The sequence below is a fragment of the Camarhynchus parvulus genome, chromosome 1 (assembly GCF_901933205.1).
Source record: "Camarhynchus parvulus chromosome 1, STF_HiC, whole genome shotgun sequence".
NCBI classification, from domain to species: Eukaryota; Metazoa; Chordata; class Aves; order Passeriformes; family Thraupidae; genus Camarhynchus; species Camarhynchus parvulus.
This window is the reverse complement of record NC_044571.1, coordinates 109,581,371-109,590,501: the sequence shown is the minus strand read 5'-3', so window position 1 is coordinate 109,590,501 and position 9,131 is coordinate 109,581,371.

The following is a 9,131-nucleotide window of genomic DNA, read 5'->3' as shown; positions in this document are numbered from 1 at the left end:
AGTACACTATTTTCTGTAGTAATTACAGAATGACCCTGGGGCAGACTGTGTACAACAACAAACCTCAGTAAGAAGGCAGACCTTTGCTATTGTAAGTGGATAAAACTCCTCTAGTGTCAATGGGGTTGTATCTGTTTCTGTGGGCAGATAATTTGGCTTGCAATAGTTGGCTTTTGGTTGACTTCCTTTGTCTTTTTTAGGAACTATTTCTGTATGAACTCCACCTATAATTGCAGGGAAGCAATTACACCTCTTTTACCTCCAAGGTTATGATGACCAATACTGTCTCAGAACCCAATGTAGCAAATTTAATTCAAATCATTCTCTCCTTTGCCAACACATGGATCAGGCTGCTCACTTTCATTTTAGAATATTTCAAAGTGCTGCTCGATAAAATCCCCAGATGGCAGAGCATTTAGCTTTCCTCCCCCAGTCAATAACAAATGCATGCTCCTTTCATTGTCTCTATTAAAAAGCTCAGGTGCAATTACATCATGGAAAATTTGGTTTTCCACATATTCAGTTAAAGATGAATCTTCTCTGTGTCCCTTGCTATAAGAACTTTAAGGATAAGGACTACAAGGAATGGATCAGCCTGCTACTTGTTCAGACTTGACTGCTTGTACCAGAGTGCAGCAGTAGCGGCTACTGGTCATGAATATAGAAGGAATAAAAAAAAAAAATTAAAAAAATAAAGGAAGAGGCTAGAGGGAAATATTTTAAACAATCAGCCACGAGCTCACAGCAGGCCATGTATCTGAAGACAAAGCAGGAAACAAGGTCTCAATTGTTTCACAGCTATTCACCTGCTATGTATCATGCCTTGTTTAAAGATGCTTGTTTAATCATCTTGTTCTTAGCTTCACTGTTTTTTTTCCCTTGCAGTTATTATTTCCTTACAGGAAAAACACTGGTGTGCTTTATGAGGGCTGCCATTAACTCTGTCAGCCCCGAGAGACAACAGCAACTGCAAACAGGAACTTAAATTCAGAGTTGTTAAGCTGATTATGGCAAGGGGTTTAATGCCTAAACTCATCTTCACTGCAAGGGATGAAGGCCACAGGGATAAAGGAGATTGCTGGTGGTCAGGTGCCTGGGTGAGATACCTTGGAATAAGCACTGTGGGGAGTCAAACATACAGTTAACCCTGGCCTGGTTCTACTTTTGAAATTCTTAGGAAAAAGATCATCACCTGTCAAGATAAATGATGACAGAGCTGGATCTCAAAACCTCCAAGTCATAATAATCAAATTAACCTTGTCATAACAAATAATCAAATTAGCTTACATATATAGTTTATCTCCAGAAAACTGGGGAGTGTTTGAAAATCCCATGAGCAAAAACAGAGGAAGATCTGCTGTGTGAGCTCCTAGGCCTATGAACAATCAAATCAACTCCCTGAAGAAATAGTAGCCAAGGTTCTTAAAGGGAATCTGTGTTGACTGAGAAATGCGATGTGGCAGTATTACATCTTTTTGGCAAGCATTTTTACAAATATATAACACTGCCAAGACAGGTCCCTGTATTCACCATCAGAACTCTGACACATTCACATTTTTATTTTTTTTTCCCTAAGTAATAAAGTTACAAAATAATTGCAAGGAAGACCCATGACCTTACGTGAGGGTTAAACCAAGATGTAAAAGAATCTTGGCTACTTATACTAAAAGAAATATTAAAACTGCACTTGTACATGTTCAAATCCATGTTCTTCCAAATTCTAGATTCCACAGTATAGCTCTCATTGTTAAAATAAAAGTTTAAAATTTCTCATGCGTCAAAGAAAAGGAAATATCACTCCTGGGTGCTTGTCATTTTATCTCAATATTGAAAAAAAATTGCAATTGTTTCTAATTATCAAGAGTAATGATTCTAAGCATTGCTTCTGAATTAATTTGTTGTAGTCAGCTGTCTGCATTTCTGCTTCTCTAAAAACAGGCCAGAAATAATCCTCTCAGATTCATTTGTTTATGTTCAAACACGGTTTCTTTTCTGTTCCACAAGGCAGGTGATGCTTTGTTAGTTTTATCTGCAGCGTGTGTGATCCAATGCTTCAAGTGTACTATGTCTGTCTCTTTTTCGTTTTTAATTGGGATTTTTAAGTGACAATGCATTTTTATGCTGTGCTTGGGTTTTTTAAAGGTTCTCATGTCATTTTATCTACTCCAATGTGGTTTTGCTCAAAGAAAGCTGGCACTTATTTGGAAAGAAGTGAGTCACTGTCAGCTACCTGAAAGACAAGTAAATCTGCCATCACTCTGACCAGACTTATTTGTTTAATTGTTTACACTTCAAGTTCCATCAGAAGTTCCAGATAAGTTTACAGTAAAATCCCAACCATGCTCACCAGGAGTGACAGGGCTTTGACAAGCACAAGAGAACACCAACAGCAAACCTGAGACTTGAGAGAAAAACAAAAAAAAAGGTGAAGAGAGAGACCTGGTAGGTTACCCAGAGTCTCAAATCCATACAGGAGAAAAATTCAGACTGGTAGCCCTTGAGCTCTCATTGGCAATGTTTGGTTTCTTCCCTTGGGAAGATAAATACATTTACCTCAGCATTCCAGCTGCCTGTAGTCATGAAGTTAAAATCTAGGGAATGATTTGGTTGTCCACACCAAAGATTACAGCAGAAAATGAATCTAGAAATGTGCTTACCAGAAATCCTGACGAGCCGTCTTCAGAAGTGTGTTTGCACCACTTTTGCACCTCCTTGACAATGTTCATAACATCTTGATCAAGTCCATCTAGCCAGCATGCACATGCATTCATTGTTCATTATCCTGAGATCACCTCCTAATCTCCAGGTCCTTCACAGTTCTGTCTATCCTGCAATGATGAGATGTTCTGAAAGAAATACAGCAGAGTACTTACCATTTTAATTTGGATTTGCTAAGTGAATTTATTCATAAACAATAACCATTCTGTCTAAGGTATAAATACATGGCTAATAAAGCCTATGTTGAAGCAAGGAAAGATTTCCAACTTGCCAATCATCTTGCAAGTTTTTAGCCATCCTCAGATATTTTGCACCATAGAGCATGTGTCTGTAAGCAGTACCTGAATTCCTAAGCAATGTTTTTTTCCTTCCTCAGGGTACTGAAGTTTCACCTCAGAACAGCAATAAGTCCTTTAATCTTAATAAACAAAATAATAATAAAAAAGAATAGTCTAAATGGTTTTCTGCTATTTACATTAACCTTTGAAAAGGTCTTCTGTTTTCTATATTACTCAATCCAATTTTTATCCTTTATCTGAAAAATTCAGATTGATGCTAAAAGCTGCATGCTTCCAAAACAGCACCGCTCCTCATAAATTATCCTTTTCCAACCACACAGTAGTTTTAAGGGAACTGAAATTGCAGGAACCTTGCCATTTACACAAACCCAAAAAAACATTTAAAAAAAGAATTTGAGACACTGTGGTTACCAATATGTATAAATCATGCCATTAGAAATTACTCTTTGTCTCACCATCTACATTTTGATACAAAAGTTCCTGACAAAAATGCATTTGGGCAGTAGTTGCTTTTAGACTCCTGGGTTTAAAATGTGTCTGAGAGAAGATATTCCAGCAGATGGATGTAAAATTCAATTCAGTGTAGTCTACCATTTTGGAACCTCGGAATAAAACTATTTTGAAGATTTTTTCTATAATTTTTTGTTTCCATACTGGCCCTTATTCTGGGTCCATGCTTTTTTGATAATTCTTCTTTCATACATTTCATACATTCTTTCCTTTTATTATATTCTTCCTGTTTTGTGTGGTCAGATTCAGTTTTCAGTAGAGGCTTTAGAAAATGCTCCTTTGAATAACAGAGACAAAAGAATACAAATATAAGAATATGTATATATATATAAAATAAATATAAATAAACAATATATATATATATATATACATGTAAGTATATATAAAAATAAATATATGGCCTTAGCCACCTCATATATTTATATACACATATACACATATATATAAACATATATTTATACATATGTTTGTAAAAGGATGCTCCAGTACAAGCACATGAATTAATTAACATCGCCTCATTATTGATTAGCCTAACTGCTTCTGAGATAGTGCACTCCTGACTTATCAAAACCTTGTAAAGAATTTAATTTGTATTCCAGTGCTCTCCCTACATGTCTAGAAGCAATTTCAACTTTTCCCTCTTATATCAAGAAGGAAACTTGAGCCAGGAAGTGAAGAGTGTTCAGAGTAAAAGGCATTACATTCAACACCACTTTAATAACATTACACATGCAGTGAAAATGAAGCTTGGAGAGAGAATGCACGCTTTGAGCAATTATAGGTGAGAGATTTTTTTTTCAGATTGCACTTTATTTGTGATGTCTCATTAAACTGACAGTTTCTTAGAGAGGGGAGAGTAATTTGAATTAATATGGCATGCAGTACATACATATTGCCATATGGATACTGCAATTCTTTAATGAAATAGAATTAAAAATGTAAGTTATTTGTGGGCATAGCCAAAACTGTATTTCCAGGGAGATGAATACATAGCAAATGCCTGTAAATTCATGAGACATTGGTGTAGGTGTCTGCAAGTAAGAAAAGACACATGTTACCAGTAATAGGAAATATTTTGGCCCGCCAGTAATTAATTAAATATTTTCATTGACTTCCAAGTGTCTCATGTGAAAGTTCAAGCACCAAAGTGAAATTTCAGTAATTAATTTGCTTGTTTGAAGAATGAAAATAGCTTCTGTGGCCAGCACTAAACGGAAGTATTTAGACACATCTTCCAAAATGTGATAACTTAATTAATTCCTTCTTGATTTCTTTGTCTGAATATACAAACTTCAGAAAAAATGTCATACATCATGGTAATGTCTTACCTAATGTATGTTTATGTCCTTATTCCTTAATTTTTTTACTCATTGTAAGCCTTTCCCTTCTGTAATAAACTTTTGTGCCATGCAATAAATTCCTGAGAAACACAAGAAGGTTCATTGTTACTTTGACTAAAATATTACATTATTTCAGAGGGCATGTCTCTCTCAGGGTTCAAATTACACAGTTTTTAATGAGAAAAATCCCAATAGTAGTAGATATCACAGGTTAGAGGAAGAAGCTTATATTTTACCAGGATGTATTCACTAAATCTGTTGGAATACTAGGATGGAATATGCTTTTTAAACTTTTAATATGTTTTAAAGCAACTCTGACCTTCAGAAATAAAAGTTTAGGAAAAGGCCCAGAGGGTCACAAAATGATGATGATGCTTTGAAAAAAAACTGTGTTTAAGTTGTCTTTTAATCTCAAAAATTCATGGTTTAAGCTGAGATGAATGAACATTTCTAAAGAAGATCAGGCATGTTATCCTTACATCCCTGCACACTCCTATAACATGGAAATATTTTTAATGTCTCTGGAGAAGTCTATGATCTCCTTTAGGGAGGAAAAGTTGATTGGTGTTTTTTCCTTTGTCAATCACACTAGCTTTGCCAATGTTCTTTTTTATAAGAGAGATTTCTCAGTAGAACATTGTAATTGCCGAGTGGGCCCTGCACACCCAGAAACTGTATAGAAGGTTTTGGAGAAGACCTTTCCCTTCTTAAAAAACATTATTTTCCCCATCTAGCCACAAGCAAACTAAACACTTTCACTATTTTCACTTTGCCTCCTCTGTCCTTTTCTCTTCCATTCTTACATCTCATTTTTCAGTGCTGCGACTCCACTTTCTGTACTTCCCTCTCTACTCACTTTCTTTATTACTCCCTCTTCCCATTTATTGCAAACCAAGGCAGGTGCTGTGAAACCCCCCAGGAGCACATTTCTCTATTCATCTATTTCTAATAGATGTTTCTATCAATTCCTTATTTCTGTGCTAGGCTTTCCCCATGTCAACAGTCCCACTGAGTTTAGGGCAGCCACACACTCAAGAAAAGTCACTGGAAAGAGGTTTTGAAGCATTTGCTGGATGAGAACCTGCAAGCAGACTGAGCATTTTAGTGGAAATTCTTTGGAAATTTTGTGGAAATTTTGTGGAAAGCGACTGTGATCCACTCACTGCTTAAATATCCAGAGAGCCCACCCTAAAATAGGGTTTGCTGGGCTGAAGTGATGCACAGACCTGTCTGTCCCAGGCCCTCTCTCCTTACTAAGGAAAGTGGCAGGAATTGTTGAGCTCTGAACTCTGCTTCATCATATTGGAATGAAAGCAATAGTGACTCAAATATTCTTGGGCAAAATTTGTGAAGATTAATTCAGGACATTGAACATTCATTTATTAAAATGATAAAAAAAGTATCAGAAATTACAGAAGTATCTGGTGCTTCTCTTTCCGTGCACTTCTGACACATAGCATTGTAGCAGAAAAGGGAAAAAGAAAGGGATATGTTTTGCCCTTGAGAGCAATAATATGATTACAAGAAGACAGTTTCAGATCTATTGAATATTTCAAACCATACATTTTAATGTGTATTTCATTAACTTTGGGGTGGCAATGAAAAGGAGGCTCCTTCATGTTTTTTTTTTCATACTGTTCCACTTCATTATTAAGCAATGATGCCAAGCTGTTCCCCAGGATTGCTGCTAGCAGGCTTGAACAGCTTCTGCCAAGTGTGATTAATGCAGATCAAACAGAGTTTATTCAGTGGAAGAGATTGGCAGATAACATTTATCATCTCTTAAGAAAGTTGGGATTTCCATACTGACGTCAGGCTGGTGATAAACTTAGAGGCTGAAGGATGTTTGACCAACTAGTTTTGCATATCCTTTAGAAGAAAGTTGAATTCCACTTTGATTAGATTTGAAACCTGAAGAGAAGCTCATTTACATGCAAAGCCTCCTCCAGTGGTTAACTTTGTTGTTGAAAGGACAAGGCATATCGAGAGGCTTATCAGTGACTGTACTTTTTTTCCTAAGTATAAAGACTATGTGTCACTCACCAATACAGAGCAGCTGGCACTGGCCAAATCAGCATCCTCAGGCTGCATGTAGGGTGGGGGAATAATCCAGCCTGGATTTAATTCCTGCTTTGTTAGCTGGAGCAAGCAGTTCCTTCCACTTTTTTTGTTCTTGCCGTCTGCTTTGCAGCATAAACTTTTCAGAGGCCCAAGTTCAGAGGAAGTCTGAAGTACAAAACAGTATTTTGCTGTCTTAGGCGAATATCTTTCTAAATAATGAGAAGATTTTAATGAGAAAACCGGAAGTTATTTAGTCTTTACCTTTCTCAAAAGCCATTATCCTTAGGTTGTTTTCCTGGCTGCTGAGCAACACAAAAGCTGTGTTGAGAAACTCATTCAGTTTCTGAGATCTATTGCTTGGCCTTGAACCTCTAGCACAGACCTCTGCACAAAGATCTTCTCAGAATAACAGTTTTCCACTTCCTCCACCTTCCTCAACCAAGCACAGCCCTAATGGCAGTCAGCATAATAAAAAGTCTCCAGCACAAGAAAGCAAGTTCCTAACTGTAGTCAGCTAATCTCTGAGACACCCTGTGTTGTCTCAGGTGTTTGGAGGCAGCAGAAAGCTCATTAGCACCAGATAAATCACATCCCCAGGCTCAGCCAGCTCATCAAGGGGAGGTTATTGCCCACATAAAACTGTCTTGGGCACAAAGACCTTTGCTTCCCTCCCATTTTGCCTTACACTGACATAACCTCTTCTGCCTGAGCAAGAATTTCTCTGCAGTGACAGAAGTCCCTTTTTGATATCACTGTAACCTACCTAAGGCCTCTGTTTGTCACCACCAATTTCCACAGACAACTTCTTTGGAACGTGCTGTGGTTCCTAAGGCTCCAAACCAGAAAGTTTACTTGGTTTATCTTCTTACAGAAAGGATACTTCATAAACAAAATAATTGTTTATAACAAGCAGTTTCTTCTCTATGCAAGAAAAGTAAACTGAGAGACTATTTTAAAAATCTCACTCTATAGCTACTTTTAGCAATTGCAGGTAGTAGTTTTTAGCACGGTGGTTTCCTCAATGTGGCTGAAGCCATGGCTCAGATTTTGCACTCTTTAACAAAAACCTTTTAAAGGTGCCCTTTTATTTATTTGTTTATTTTCTGAAGCACTCTGACCACCTTTGTACTTAGAAAAATCTGCTATTGCTAACTCACTTTCACATTGATAACACAAGTTTGGAAATATATTCTCTCATAGACCCTGTGCTAGACATAATTACTTCATCTGGATCTTCACCCTCAGCACTGTCTTTGGCAAAGATTCATGGCTTTATATGAGTCCAAACAGCAATTTTAAAAGAAAACAGCAACAAAACCCAACAGCCCAACACATATAATCTGATGCTGCAGCTTATGCCATGGCTCATCTGGCAGATGTTCTGAAGCAAGTGCCTCTGACTCTCAGAGCTCTGGTTTCTGTTCTGTTTGCAAATGATCATTTCTGCTTTCAGTGGTGGTTCCATGCCAGATCCCTGAGGGCAGTGGCAATATGTTCCACTTAATTTCAGCTTTCACTAGACCAATATATTTTTAAAGTAATAGTAATTCAGAGTTATGACCGAAGTAATAAGGCTGTGCCCAATCTATCCTTGGGGTTGTTTGCAGATGGCTTAGTCTGGTGCTTACTGCTGGAGAACACTGGCTCTAAGGCCTCCTTAGCATCTTCCCTCAAGCCAAACTGGAGGATTTTCAAGTCTTGTTCTTTGCCTGCCCTGCACAGCAGCAGCTTCAGGTTGCTGGCTCAGGCAGCACTGAAGTTACTCACGTTGCTGTGCATTGTTCATCGCTCTGCTTTTCTTCAGATAAGCTCCAGAGGCAGGAGGTGTGACACTGGGCTGCCTCAGGAGCCCAGAATACAGCAATGCCAGCCTTCACCGGCAAAAAAAACATCTTCTACTGGCTCACTTGGTGAGGTCCTTTCACAGATTCTAAATCGAATTTGCTTCTCCTTAGCTCTCTGCAATGCCACTCTGAGAATAGCTGCATCTCCTCTCTCCTCTGGCAAGTGCCCAAAGCTCCACAGTCCCCCTGAAATCGCTGTCAGCTGCAGTAAAGCTGCTCAAGGATCTTCTGTTTACATCTCAAGATACAACTGGAACCAATCCAGTTCAAAGTTGTCCAAGAGTACAGTCAAAGTCACTTTTGTCACCTGAAGAGTGAGTGACGTGAGGCAAAAGAGGTGGCTCCTGTTTTTGGCAAGG